The sequence below is a fragment of the Miniopterus natalensis genome, chromosome 14 (assembly GCF_054644295.1).
Source record: "Miniopterus natalensis isolate mMinNat1 chromosome 14, mMinNat1.hap1, whole genome shotgun sequence".
NCBI lineage: Eukaryota > Metazoa > Chordata > Mammalia > Chiroptera > Miniopteridae > Miniopterus > Miniopterus natalensis.
Window position 1 is genome coordinate 40,198,976 of NC_142094.1, and position 14,782 is coordinate 40,213,757.

The 14,782-nt window shown below is 39.3% G+C and overlaps 1 non-coding gene across 1 annotated transcript; it reads left to right on the forward strand.

Annotated features, from left to right (window-relative positions):
* Positions 1–629: 629 nt before the first annotated feature.
* Positions 630–734, forward strand: LOC148091556 (U6 spliceosomal RNA). Its single transcript, XR_015715657.1, has one exon. It is a non-coding gene; the product is annotated as a U6 spliceosomal RNA (small nuclear RNA).
* Positions 735–14,782: the final 14,048 nt, after the last annotated feature.

A 14,782-nucleotide genomic window follows, 5' to 3' on the forward strand; every position in this document is an offset into this window, starting at 1 on the left:
TGGAGCTAGGGCAGGAGGCTAGGGAAGCTTCGGGAAAGGTATCCAGTCATGAGTCAAGGATTCATCTGCCATTGGCTTTCATCTGCACAAATCCCCACGAAAGGATTGCGGAGTTTCCTATTAAAGGAAATCCAAAAACCTAGAGACAGGATCCTAAGATCCACTTAGGAACAAAGAAGGGGTTAACAAAGCAGCCAAAAGCTGCCTGATCCAGGGGGGAAAGAACCACACAGGAAAGTGGAGTTTTGTGTCCTAAAGTTGTCATCCGTTGGTCCTTTGGCATTGGAGCAGTAGGAATGTAAAGGCTTTGGGTCAGGCTTGAAGCTGTCAGAATTTAAACTCTTTAACAAATTTTGTATATTTTTCTTAATGCGGGGCTCTTTATGTGGTGGATCTAAACCTTTGAATGTATTATTTATAAAAATCTATTTTTAAAAAGAGAAAAATGTAAACCCTCGAGATAAGAGCTTAGCTGGAAAGGAAGGAAAACAACCATAAAAAATGAAAGAAGATAAAGAAAGAAGAAAAGGGTGCAGGTGGGGGGACTAGAATAAATGCAAAGGACAGTCATTTGTAGAACTGGGGCCCTTGAAGAAGAAAGCAAACAACGGGACACAGCTCACATTTGAGTGCTCACTCCAGCAGCACATATACCAAACACTGGAACGGCACAGAGATCAGTATGGCCCCTACACAAGAATGACACTCAAATTCGTGCAGCCTTCCATGTCTTAGAGAAATACATAAAGCCCTGGCCGGGTGGCTCAGTTGGTTAGAGCGTCGTCCCAATGTCAAGGTTGCTGGTTTGATACCCAATGAGGGCACATACAAGAAGCAGCCAGTGACGCATAAATAAGTGGGAGAACAAATTGCTGTATCTCTCTCTCTCCTTCCCTCTCTCTCTCCCCCCTCTCTCCCTTCCTCTTGCTCTCTCTCTTTCAAATCAATAAAAAAAAAATTATAAAACTATAATTCAAGAAACATTTTCAGAAACAAAGGAAGACCTGAATCTACATATTGAAAAGACCTACCGAGTACCTGAGAAAACTAACTGGAAAGGATTAAATCTGAGACGTATCTGGGTAAAACGATCAGATTTTAAAGACAAAAAAAAGAAAATCCTTAAAGCCTCCAGGCAAAAAAGGATTTATAATCCGCAAGTGCAAAACGATGAGGGTAACATCACATTTCTCAAAAGCAACGTCAACACAAGGCAAAATGGAGCCGCATCTTCTAGAAACTGAATGAAAATAGTGTAATCCAACACAGCTTAACTATTTTTCAAGTGTCAAAAAACACACAATTTTCAGCAGGCAGGGACTAAGGCCCCTTCTTGAGGAATCTCTTAGAGGTTAAGTTTTATCCAACCAAGAGATGACTTGGAAAATTTTAACAAAAGGACTGATGGTAAGTATTTTAATATAGATAATTCACATCAAAGACTGAAAGAAAGGTGAGAATGAGAGTAGAAGACCAATGTACAAATGCAATATATTGTGACAACGTAGAAATAATGCAACTGAAAAATGGGAGAAGAAATGGGAAAGAGAGAAGTAGAAAAAGTTGATTGTTGCATACGCAACAGGTAGGAGTTAAAGGATGCCATTAAAACTGATGGTCTTATGGATGTATGTGCAACTTTCCACCCTGAATATGCCTTCTTGTGTATTCAAAAAACATTCTTAAAAATTGATCATACAGGCCCGGCCAGTGTGGTTCAGTGGTTGAGCGTCGACCTAAGAACCAGGAGGTCACGGTTCAATTCCCAGTCCAGGCACAGGGGCAGCCAATCAATGACTTCTCATCATTGATGTTTCTATCTCTCCCTCTCCATTCCTCTCTCTGAAATCAATAAAAACATTTTTTTGAAAAATCGACCACATAGTAGGGCATGAGAGAAACTTCAGTAAGTTCTATGAGATGGACATTTTACAAACAACAGTCTCTGACCACCGTGTGATAAAACTAGAAACTATTAATTAAAAAATTTTAAAGGAAACTATACCCAGAAATTTTAAAAACTTTGTATTAAATAACTTAAAAGTGTAAGAGGAAATGCAACAGGATATATTAAGATATAATTGACAAATAACATTGTGTAAGTTTAAGGTGAACAACATGATGATCTGATACACATATGTTGTGAAATGTTTACCACAACGAGGTTAGTTAACACATCCATAACCTCACATAGTCACTTTTTTTTTTTTCTGGTGGAAACATTTAAGATTACTCTCTTAACAAATTTCAAGTAAACAATATAGTATTATTTAGGTGCATATTATTTTATTCAGATTATATATCAAAGTTGGTTAAAATTAAAAAAGGCAAAAACCTTCCTCAAATGTCTGGTAGCTTCACTATCTGCTCATATCTAAGAAAGGAGCAGTAAGAAATTGCAAGTTCTGTGGTGTGAGGGGAGCTTTTCAACTGGAGGTTTCATTGTAGCATGACCTGGATGGGCTGTTTTGTGGGGAACTCTTGATGTCAATATCTTTAGGTCTTTCTTAAAAAGGAGACAGTAAGGCAGTTATTAAGAGTATAGGCTGAGGCCTGATTACTTAGGTTCAAGTGCAGGGCCTACCATTCATTTGCTAAATGCCTGATCTCTCTGGGCCTTAGTTCCTTTACCTGTAAAGTGAGGAGGATAGTAGTGCTTACTCCAGAGTTAATGTGAGAAGTAAATGAATTAATGTATACAAGACAATATCCAGCACATTGTCTTAAGACATAACAAGTACTAAATAAACACTAGCTATTGGTATTATTGTTGTTCAGGCAGGACAATGCCAGTCTCCTGCCTGAGAAACATAATCCTGGCTGTCACTACTCTAGGGGGCGCAAGGGAAGGGAATTAGCTGGACGGGAAAAGGGTTTCACCTGCTCTCTTGGCCCTTTTCTTGGGGGTTAATGCCCTCCCACCCCTTATTGTTTCTTAGTGGGACTGAGGCAGAAGCAGAAACTGGTGTGTGAATTCATCCCACCATCTTTTGGGAAAGATTTGCTAAGCAAAAGAGCAATGGAAAGTCTCAAAAACTGAAGAGTTGAGTAGATCTGATTACATTTTAAACCATATATGTTAAAAAGCATCATAAACAAAATCATAACATCATTAAAAAAAAATCAAAGATAAACAATCAAGTGTAAAAGGAATTTGCAACAAATGTGGTATGGAAATGGACACCTACCCAAACGAGATTTCAGAGCTTGCTCAGCGAGGGAGTTGCCACGGCCACACGCTTTTGGGGGTGATTCAAAGCTTGTCAGCCGGTGGGAAAGCCTTGTGGGGAAAAAATAGGTTTCAGGTGTAGTCTGATGGGAGCTTGTTGGCACAGAGGAGCTAAAGGCAGGCTAACTAGAAGCAGGGCATCTTCGGTGATAAGTTTGGGGAGCATATTTGGCTTTCTCTGGTTGGCCCTTAGTTGGAAATTGGGGAGAGGGAGCAAAGAAATAGAGAAAGTGACCATCGTTGATGAAATCCTGACCATTCCGGGCTGGTTTCTGCAGAGGTGTGTGGGACAGAATTCTATCATGTATGGGCTGGCTGTTGTCTGTTTTTATATATTCGATCTTTCAACAGTGATGGTATATAATGTGAGAAGTTTATACAAAAGCTTAAAACAAAAGGGATAAAAAAAACCTTAGATGTCCTCAACAGATAAAACAAAGGAAATAAACATATGATTTCTAGATTTGAAATGAGAAGAAGCTAATTCAGTAGATTCAAATCATAGTTAAGTTTGATTTGTGCAAATCTGATTGCAAATGTTCAAGAAAAAAGAGAAAGGTGATTCAAATCTCTTACTCCCCACAGTAAGCACACATCGCAGGTAACGCCGAGCACTGTCCGGATAGTCTTACAAAGCAGGTTGGAAATGACTTTGTCTCCAAGAAACAAACTGCAGAATTAAGTATGATCCACAGAGAAACACTCACTGACTGAGAGTTAGGGGAACTGATAATATCAGCTACAGAAGATACTATTAATATTTTATGAATGATTTAAGGTAATGTTTTCTAATTATGGGTTATGATCCATTAGTGGATTGTGAGATCAATTCACAGGGTAATCAGCATTTTTTAAAAAATAGAATGGTGTCGAATAGAACAGAATATTGTCTTTTGCTTTAGTAGTTAACTTTCAGAGCCCAACATTTGGGTGAAATATGACTCTGGTGTAAACACTAAAATAATTCAACCTCATAGGAGAAGTAAGTAGGTATAAAACAAGATACCAAGACAGGTTAATAAGCCAGGACAAGTGGAATAGGGAAACTGCGACAGATAGTTAAACAGCGGCAGAGCAGTTTATAACCAGTTAGTAAATCGCAAAATCCTATCTTCCCTAACCAAAGACTCTTCATAGTAAATGGTTTACACTTCTCCTGCCCAACCAGAGGGTAAATAGGTTAAATCACCCTACTCAGGGAGACAGATAAAAGAAATCCAATTAGAGCCATTTGTGCCAACCACACCCAAGGATGGATGAAGTCAGGGAAATAAATCTCACGTTGGCTTATCAGCATAAAGCAGATGACTATTTTATTGAGATCCTCTTCTAAAACCTCCCCTAAAATTCCCACCTTTAGAAAATAGTCCTGGCTGGGTAGCTCAGTTGGTTAGAGCATCAACCCTATACCCAAGTTGTGGGTTCAATCCCTGGTCAGAGCACATATATGAATCAACCAATGAATGTACAAATAAATGAAACAACAAACTGATGTTTCTGTCTCTCTCTTCTTTCCCCTCTCTCTGAAAATCAATAAATAAACATTTAAAAAGAAAACAGATAACCCTCAAGACAAAGACCCATTTAGGGCTCTCTCTGGAGCACACCCACACATTTCTTCCCTTTCAGGTGTGCATCTTTACTTTTCTCTCCTAAACTCTAAGGGTCCCCACAAGACTTGCAACCAGGGGAGCAATGGGCAGCAGCAACTCATTCCAGGCTTACCCCCTGAACCTTCTCCAAGGCCCCCTTTTCTCTGACTTTTCAGTGAGCTAACAGCAGCCCCACTGTGGCACACTTCTTTCCTATAACATTTCTAGGGAGCCAAAGCAGAGCACTACCTAGGCTCTCTCCTGTTGTTTCTTCTATCCTAAGCCCTTCCTTTGTTTCATTGTCCCCAGCTTTAATAAACGTACTCTCAAAATCACCTGGATCCCTGTTGTGAAATCTTTTCCTGCATGAAGTCAAGAACCCACACACAACCGGTCGCCCAGAGGTACACCTACTCTGGGCTGGTTCCTTTCCCAGGACAATAGATAATAGAGACCACAACTGGACAGAATGAAGCACTGTGGTAGGCGGAATAATGCCTCCCACCCCAAAAGATGTTCACATCCTAACCCCTCAGAATCTGTGAATGTTTCCTTACATGGCAAAAGGGATTTTGTAGATGTGATTAAATTAAGGTTCTTAAGATTAAAAGGTTATCCTGGGCTATCCAGGTGGCCCGATGTAATCACAGGGTCCTTTTACATGAAAGAGGGAGCTGGTGGTGGATCAGAGCCAGAGAGAGATTTGAAAATGCTTCAGTGCTGGTTTTGCAAATGGAAAAAGAGGCCAAGGAATGCAGGCAGCCCCTAGAAGCTGGAAAAGGCATGGGAACAATTCTAGGGATTCTCCCCTGGAACCTCCAGAAGGAACAGCCATGCGAGCACCTTGATTTTAGTCCAAAAAACAACCACCATTTTGAACCTCTGACCTCCAGGACTGTAAGATAATACATTCTGTTTTATTTTAAGTCACTAAATTTGTAGCAATTTTTTTACAAGAACAATAGGAAACTAATACAGGAACATACAAGAAAGTGGTCCAGTCTAACTGAACCATAGAGTGGAAAGTGGAAAGAAGATTGGAAAGGTCAGCAAAACTGGGCAGAACTTCCTAGGGCTTGTTAAGGGTGAGGCTAACGTCCACTTTATCCTTGGTATGTCCTGAAGGATTTTAAACCGGGGAATGAGAAGATGAGGTCTCATTCCAGGAAATTATATTTGATCTAATCCAGGGGTCGACCAAGTTTTCCTATAAAAAAACAGAAAATAAATACTTTATACTTTGTGGACCATATAGTCTTTGTTGAGTATTCATCTTTGTTTTTTAACAACCCTTCAAAAAATATAAAACCCATTCTTAGTTCAGGGAATATAGCTTGCCCCTGGTCTGAACTAATTGTAGCTTTCTTGTGTCCTATTCTCTCAGCTACCTTTGCAGCTAGGAGTGGTGATGGGAGCGGGGTATCCAGCTCTGGCTCAAGAAACAAGGGACTAGCCCTGGCTGGGTAGCTCAGTTGGTTAGAGTCTCGTTCCGATACGCCAAGGCTGGGGTTTGGTCTCCAGTCAGGACACATACAAGAATCAACCTATGAGTACATAAATAAATGGAACAACAAATCTCTCTCTCTCTCAAATCAATAAATAAAAATAAAAAAATTTTAAAGAAAAAAGAAACAAGGGAAAGTCTCCCAAAGAACTTGTGACTTGTGGGAAAACTTTTGCTTTCCTAATAAAAAAATCAGGCACTGTCTTTATGCGTTCTTCCTGATTTAAGCACAGATATAATACCTTATTTTATGAATTGAATGTGACACTTAGGACTGTCTTAACTCTTGTAATTCCTTGGGATTTAAAATATTTTCCCTAAAATTCAAACCTGTATTCAGTTTAACTGTATGTCCTACGGCTAGTTGCTCAGCCACACAAAGACTGAATTTTTTAATATCTAAAATGAAAGTACTAACAATACCTATTCCATAGTGTGTCAAGAACATCAAATGAGAATCTGCATATGAAAGTCCTTTGTAAACTGTAAGAAAACTATGTTAAGGTTAGCTGGGTGTTTATTTACACGTGCTTTTGCATGCACTCACTTTTTGTAGAATGGGTAGAAGTTAAATTGGCAAAGAAGAGAAGATATGAGTCAGTATGTGGCAAATATGGTATCGGATGGTAAAGAGCAATTAATCTAAACTAAATACAATTAAAGGAGAAACATGAGAGGCATTCCTTTCAAAATAATGATGCCACCATTAATATCATTATCTACTAATTTGAAAATTCTTCCTAATGTAGTAAGATATGAAATAGAAATAAAAAGAACATCAAAAGGAAGAGACAAAAATTATTATTTGTAGATGATGTCTTTTTAGTATTAGAAAACTGAAAAGAACTGGTTAAAAGTATTGAAATTAGCCCAGCCAGCGTGACTCAGTGGTTGAGCATTGACCTATGATCCACAAGATCATGGTTAGATTCCCAGTCAGGGAAATGACTGGGTTGCGGCCTCGATCCCCAGTCGGGGGTGTGCAGCAGGCAGCCGATCAATGACTCTCTCATCATTGATGTTTCTATCTCTCTCTCTCCCTCTCCCTTCCTCTCTCTGAAATCAATAAAAACATATTTAAAAAAAAAAAAGAGCATTGAAATTAGCCCAGTCGGTGCGGCTCAGTGGTTGAGCATCAACCCAGGAACCAAGAAGTCAGGGTTTGATTCCCAGTCAGGGCACATGCTCAGGTTTCAGGCTTGATCCCCAGTAGGGGGCCTGCAGGAGGCAGCTGATCAATGACGTTTCTCTCTCATCAGTGTTTCTATATCTCTATTCCTCTCCCTTCCTCTCTCTCTAAAAATCAATGAAAACATTTTTTAAAAGTAAGCTTTAAAAAAAAAAGTATTGAAATTAGGAAGTGGATTTGTTAAAGCTAGACGCACATTAATATAGAAAGAAGCAATAGCATTTCTCTAACCAGTTGGAAAGGAATGAAATTTTGCGTACATGTGATTCTTTAAAAAAAAAAAAAAATACACCTTTTTTTATTGATTTCAGAGAGAGGAAGAGAGATAGAAACATCAATGATGAGAGAGTCATTGATTGGCTGCCTAGCCCACAACTAGGGCATGTGCCCTGACCGGGAATCAAACCCTAATCGTCGGGATCCTAGGTCGACTTTCAACCCTGAGCCACGCCCAGCCGGGCTACATGTGATTCTAAATACGCTTAGCCTTGACCTCCCAGTCAAGTTCATTGTCCAAACCAGTTCTTCCCAGTGTCCTTCTCCTTCCTTCCCACCACCATCCCCTTCAGCCTACACTGACACTACCCTGAGGACAATCTCATGCATTACTTATATTCATGTTAATTAGTATTAATAAGAATAAATTTTATCTTAAAGATTCTGTGTTAACACTTTGGGTGGACTAGAATTCTCTAGAAATGTGCTTAAGAGAGCCCCTTCGTAAAATGTTTGGGGTTTTTTGGTTGCTTTTGTTGATGCTTATCTCCCTTTCAGTTTCTTTTAGGTCTCGATTTCCTTCCATCCCTCCAATAACTGTTTGCTCTGAAATATAATAACTTGTGGACTTTTGTGATAAGCTGGCAATAAATGCCAGTCTGTCTGCACGTGGAAGTAAGTAGTTACTTCTCTCTCTTCTCCACCCATTTATCACCCAGACACAGGCTCTGGGGAAGGTTAGCAGAATTACAGAACCACAGCCTCTCGGCTGGAACACTCCTCTCCCCAATCTACCTGCCTTGCCCACCAACACCTGCTGAGGATTTTATGGCCTTAACCCGACTGCCTGCAGCTCTCTGCATTCAGATAGGCGAGCACGCTCAGGTACTTGGTATGGAAAATTCTACCCTTTCTCGCCCCAGGGGGACTTTGGTCCTAAATTTAATTCAAAGTTGAGGAATGTTACAGGGGCTAAGGTTGTGCCTGAGAGAGCTGAGTAGCCAGAACAGAATGTGGGAGATGAGGGTGAAAATGCCCCTCTGTTTATTGTCCTCAGGGCCTTCTTCCTGGGCCAAATCCAGTACCATCAAAGGTATATGGAAGGGCCTAAGCAAGGTTTTGGTGAGGGAATGTGATTCCTCTTTTTTTTTAATTAAATATATATTTTTTTTACTTCAGAGAGAGGAAGGAAGAGAGAGAGAGAAGTCCTACAACAAGTAAGTTTAATTTGGTTTAACAGAACTTTTCTCAGTTTTCAGGGTTTTGTGTACCACCTTCATGCCTTTTGCCACATCTGCAGACAATCTGTGCTATTACTGACTTAATATTTTTCTTTAAATCCAGTCACTTTTTACAAAGAACATTCATTCTTAAAGGTCATCTAATATCAATGGAATATTAGGATCATTTGCCAAAATTAATTAGAATTATAAAAATGTTAATTTCAACTAAGAACTTCCTAAAGTCATCTTATCTAACACCAGTGGTTCAGATATGACAGTTTGGGAAATATGGGTTAATAGAACTCCTTTTTACACTAACACCTGTTAACATCCCAGAGAGACACTGGGGAATGCTGTTCTAGTTGGTCTACCTTTGAGGCCCAGAAGATCAGGAAATGTACGCAGGAAATTAATGGTAAAGCCCAAACTAAAATGGAAGACCCCTACCTCTCTCTTGTGCTCTTCCCACAACCTCTGAAGAGCCTCTGAATTTCAGACATTTCCAGGCATGACTGAAAGAGGTTCCACCAGGGTCAAAGTTTGTAACACAAGCCCTGACCAGAGTTGCGGGTTCCATCTCTGATCAGGGCACATCCAATAAGCAACCAATGAATACACAAATAAGTGGAACAACAAATCAATCTCTCTCAAAAAGAAAGAAAAAAGTTTGTAACACAAAAAGTTGAGGTTCCATGTGGTCATGTTTTGATCCCACAGTTGGGATTTTAAACAGATCCCCACACCCAGTTCTGATGGCTCCCTGTCTTCTATGTCAGGGGGAGAACTTGGATTCGATTTTTGTCAAAGTAAACAGGTACGAAGTGCCTTCTGATTCCCAGCTATCATTGCTGCCTACACTCCAGCTCCCACCCACAACCCAGGTATGTGCACTTTGTACAGCTCTTCCTGAAGTCATGCTATTTTAAAATTTAATAGTGTTTGAACAAAAGGGTGTGGCAAGAGGGGTGCCCGCTGTTAATCAGCAATGGAGAGCAACAGATAAACACGGTGCTTCCAGCTGGGCTGAGCACTGTTTGGCTCTCAGTTCTCCCCAAAGTGGCCTCTAAATGTGAGGACTCGATTCAACTTATGCTCTTGGCTGTCTTCTCATCCCAAAAGGCTAGACCACAAGTGTCACTCTCTTCTTCTCCATTTGGCCAGCTGCTTAATGCCTTGAGTGGATTATACAACATAGTGCTCACTAATCCCACCCTGGCTGTTTTCCAACATTTGGACCAGACGGGAGCACCACTGGGCTTGATAATGTTCCCTGGAGTCATTCATTCCTTTCCTCATTCAAAATACCAGCTGATGCTCAGTGGTTAGGGCACCGGCCTTTGGACTGAAGGGTCCCAGGTTCGATTTGGCCAAGGGCACATACCTCGGTTGTAGGCTCCATCCCCAGCCCTGGTCGGGGAGCATGTGGGAGACAACCAATCAATGTGTTTCTCACACATGGATGTTTCTCTCTCTCTCTCTCTCTCTCTCTCTCTCTTTCCCTTCCACTCTCTCTAAAAAGCAATGGAAAAACTATCCTCAGGTGAGGATTAATACACACACATATGACACCTAGAATAAGCTAGTCTATACTGTGTTACGAGTAGTAATACAGAGCTCTTCCTCATGTGTTAGGCACTCCTTGTACATTATCTCACTTAATCACAGGACAACTCTTTGGGGAAGAGATTCTTCTTCCCATTTTAAGGATAAATAAGCCAGCAAATTAAATACCTTTCCAAATTGTGCATAATTATAAAAGGTCAGATCTGAGATTTGTACCCAGGTACTACTTAACACCAGAGCCTATACTCGTAGCCATTACCCTACGTTGCTTCCTTGGAAAAGGGCATGGTTTTTACCCTCAAGAAGTTCATGTGTTTACAATAGCTATTGTGAGGTCCTTTAAAAATCTCTGCCATCTCTGGATATGTTTCTATTTGTTTGTCTTTCCATCCTGATGATTACACATTCTCCTCTTCACATTTAGTAATTTTTATTGAATGTTGTACATTGTGGATGCTACACTGTAGAGCATCTGGATTTTGTTGTCTTCCTTTGAAAAATGTTAAGACTTGGCCTTGGCTGGGTAGCTCAGTGGGTTAAAGTATCATCCTGATATGCCAAGGTTGTGGGTTTGATCCCTGGTTAGGGTACATACGAGAAGCAACCAATGAATGCATAAGTAAGTGGAACAACAAATAGATCTTTCTCTCTCTCCTCCACCCCCCCTTCTCTCTTTCTCTCTCTCAACCAATTTTTTAAAAATGTTAAGACTTACTATTTTCTTTCCCTGGAATCAGTTTATTTAATTTGGATTAGACTGATTTTATCAAGCTTTTTTTTTTTTTTAACTTTTTTAGAGCTAATCTAGAGTTCCTTTATTTGACAACTAAAATAGCTCTGTTTCTAAGTCATGGAACTTTTGGGATCCAAACTCAAGCCCCAGAGTAAACATCAAGGTCTCTCTACTTCTTCTGGTCAGAACTTTAATATCTCCCAGTACTCTGTGACTCTAGGGATCTCTGTTCTTGCAAGTAGCTGTTTTCTTCCAGGCCTTGTTGGATGTTTTCCTGTGCACATGCAGCTTAGCATTCAGCCAAAGATTGAATTTTCATTAATAGAATCCCTTCGTATACTTTTTGAGCTACTTTTTTGTGCATATCTCTCTCCTCTTCTACCCTGCCTCACAAATTACAGCCAGTACAGTAATCTGGAACTCTGATCTTTGCTTCCTCAGCTCAGCAGGATCTTAAGTTCTGCTTAGAGTCCACCCTTGCTTTTCTCCTTGCATCTTGTCAGCAGGTATATGATATCAACATGACCTATCATAAGGTTATGCTAACTTTGATCACTTCATTAGAATGACATCTGCCAATTTTTTATTATTTTTTTAATATATCTTTATTGATCTCAGAGAGAGGAAAGGAGAGGGAGAGAGATAGATAGAAACATCAATGATGAGAGAGTCATTGATCCGCTGCAGCCCCAACCAGGGCATGTGCCCTGACCGGGAATCGAACCCTGATCTCCTGGATCCTAGGTCAATGCTTAACCACTGAGCCACGCCCGGCCCGGCCTCCCAATTTTTTAAATTCATTTATCTGTTGATGGACATGTAGGTTATTTCCAGTGTGGGGCTTTTATTCATTGGCTAGGGCTGCCACAGCCCAGGTAGCTTAACTACAGAAATTTATTTTCTCACAGTTCTGGAGGCTTCCCATAAATTTTTGTATGTTGTGTTTTTAGCTTGATTAAGGTCAAAGTTTTCTAATTTCCCTTTTGATTTCTTCTTTGATCCATGAATATTTAAAATGAGGGTCAGAGAATTGAATGATTTGTTGAAGGTCATAAAGCAAATTGATTACCAAAGAAAGTGTCCAATAGATTTCAAAGGTTTAATAATGACTGTGATCCTCAACTTTCTGAAAGGGCGATAGATCAAAGAACTGACTGATAGACTTTTCCAGAATTAATAGTGTCAGACAGTATGAAAGAACACTTGCGCAGCAACATCATTATCTGTTTGGAACACCTAGAGTTTATTGGCATCATTAACACTGCATCTAGGAGAGCGTCTGTCAAGAAGAATCTGACAGAGAGAATAAAAGCTTTCAGAGAGACGTACAGAGTAATTTTCAAGAAGAGTTCTAAGGGGGAATTTTTTTATGCTAAGGTGACATCAACTGTAAGCAACATGTGGAGATTACGTTTTCTTTTTTTAAACTAAATGTGAGAAAAAGATTGACATGTCATTCATCACTTTAGTGCACTTACCCTTCCTCTTCTGAATATGAGATGTCACCTGTTCCATGAATAGATGAACTGTTTTTTGTTTTATGTTGTACACAATCTACAGTATTTCAAGTACTCCACAGTGTGTGCCTTGGAATTTGTTACTTCTGCATTTCAATCAACTTGGGAAGAACTGTTATTGGATCAATAAGACCAATGCTTGAGAAGAAATTATAGACCTGTGCTGCCGGCAAAATAATGAATCATAAGCATATGTAATTATATAAGACATTCAGCATAATACAGCTTTAGTGACAAATAACAGTGCTTGAATTTTTGAAAAGGCATTTACCTTGATCTGTGAGGACAAAAAAGAGAAAAACCAAATTACTACAATCTCTTGAGTTCAAATTCTTCTATCTACCTATTGTGTGAATTTGAGTAAGTTATTTAAATTCTATATGCTTTATTTTCCCCATCTCTGAAATGATATTTTAAAATATCTTACAGAATTGCTTTAAGTATTAAATAATACAAGGAAGGTAAAGTGCAGAGCTCAGAACTTAGTTTGGAGTCCTCACTCAATAATAGTAACTGCTATCATTATTCCATAAATTCATATGTTACTCTGATTTTTTTCCTAAATTGATAGGTACTTAAGATGGCTGTATTATTTTTTACAGTAATAATTACTGTGTTATCTACAAGGAACATAATTAAGATTTACTCACAATGATGAAACTACTCTTTATGATAACCTAGTAGTATATAATATTTAATACTACTAGAAGCCAGCGTTGGATGACCATCCCATTAGGAATGAGCAGATGTGAATTCTATGCCCAGTTCTATCTGTTCTGCTTCTGTCCTTGAAGCTGATCTAAATCTTCTATGACTCTGCACTTGTGTCTTCAGACCCATGAAAATGACTTGGCCTTGGAGTCTTATGTATCGCTTCTGCTCACAATTAGTTCATTGACCAGAACCAGTCACCCATTTGTTTGTGTAGCTGGCACAGAGTAGGCTCTGAATAACCAATCTTTTAAAAGATTAAATAAAAACAAGTTAGAGTGGTTGCTCAGTCGTTTTTGTTAGATGGGAAAGTTATCAGATATAAACTTTGAAATGCCCTTTTTGCTGAAGCTCAACAAAGATATGTAAGTATTCTCTGTGATTTTACTAAACTTTCTTTTACTTATTTAAATTTTTCCTGAGGACTTCCTTTGGTTTTAAACACTCATTTTCCCTAACTCAAATGCATTTTATACCCTTTTGGGGTTCAAAATGAAAACATATTTTCCATGGAAACAACCTTCGTTTGCTGCCTAGTTATATAAATAACTCCTTTCTGGTGACTCTTTTTTTTTTTTTTTTTCCTTACAGTTACCTAACAAAGATAATAGTGAACTGTTTGTTTTTTCCTGAAAACCAGATGAACAAAATACCATGTATTTAGATAAATATGGATCGACACAGAATATGATACCGAGGGCTTATGGAAAAAAATACTTTTAAAAAATCAAAAAATAATGCTAAAGATCTTCAAATTTTAGTCAACTAATATTTTGAAACAGCTAATATTTTAATTTGTCAATTAATGCCATTTGGGAAAATATCTCATAAACTTAAAAATCCCACTTAACAGCAGTGGCATACACCACTCATGCCCGTATTCTGATGGCCAGACTGAAGCAGGATTACCAGGTAGAGCAGATTCTGTTTTAATGCCTCTACTCAGATGACCTTGGAGTTTACAATTTGGTGTAGAGCTGACCAAGACTTACTGCCACTCTGTACCTGAGGGCTTACTCTGGCTCCCGGAGCCTGCTCTGCTTATGAACAGAGTGGGCCGGAGTCTGGACGCAGAGTAGCTCTCAACCAGTGACTGAGAGGACGCAGTTCCCTCTTTCAGGTGGGTTAATCTAAGACACTGTGTTTTAGATTTCCCCACAGAGATGAACTCCAGTTGCCTGCAGTAGTAATTTGCTTAATAATGCACCCTTAATTATCTTCCTTCTCTTCTGTCTCACTTCCTTACTCCCTCCTGATGTTTCTTGGAATGAGCTCCCTAAGAGACGCTCAAATTTAAATTCTTGT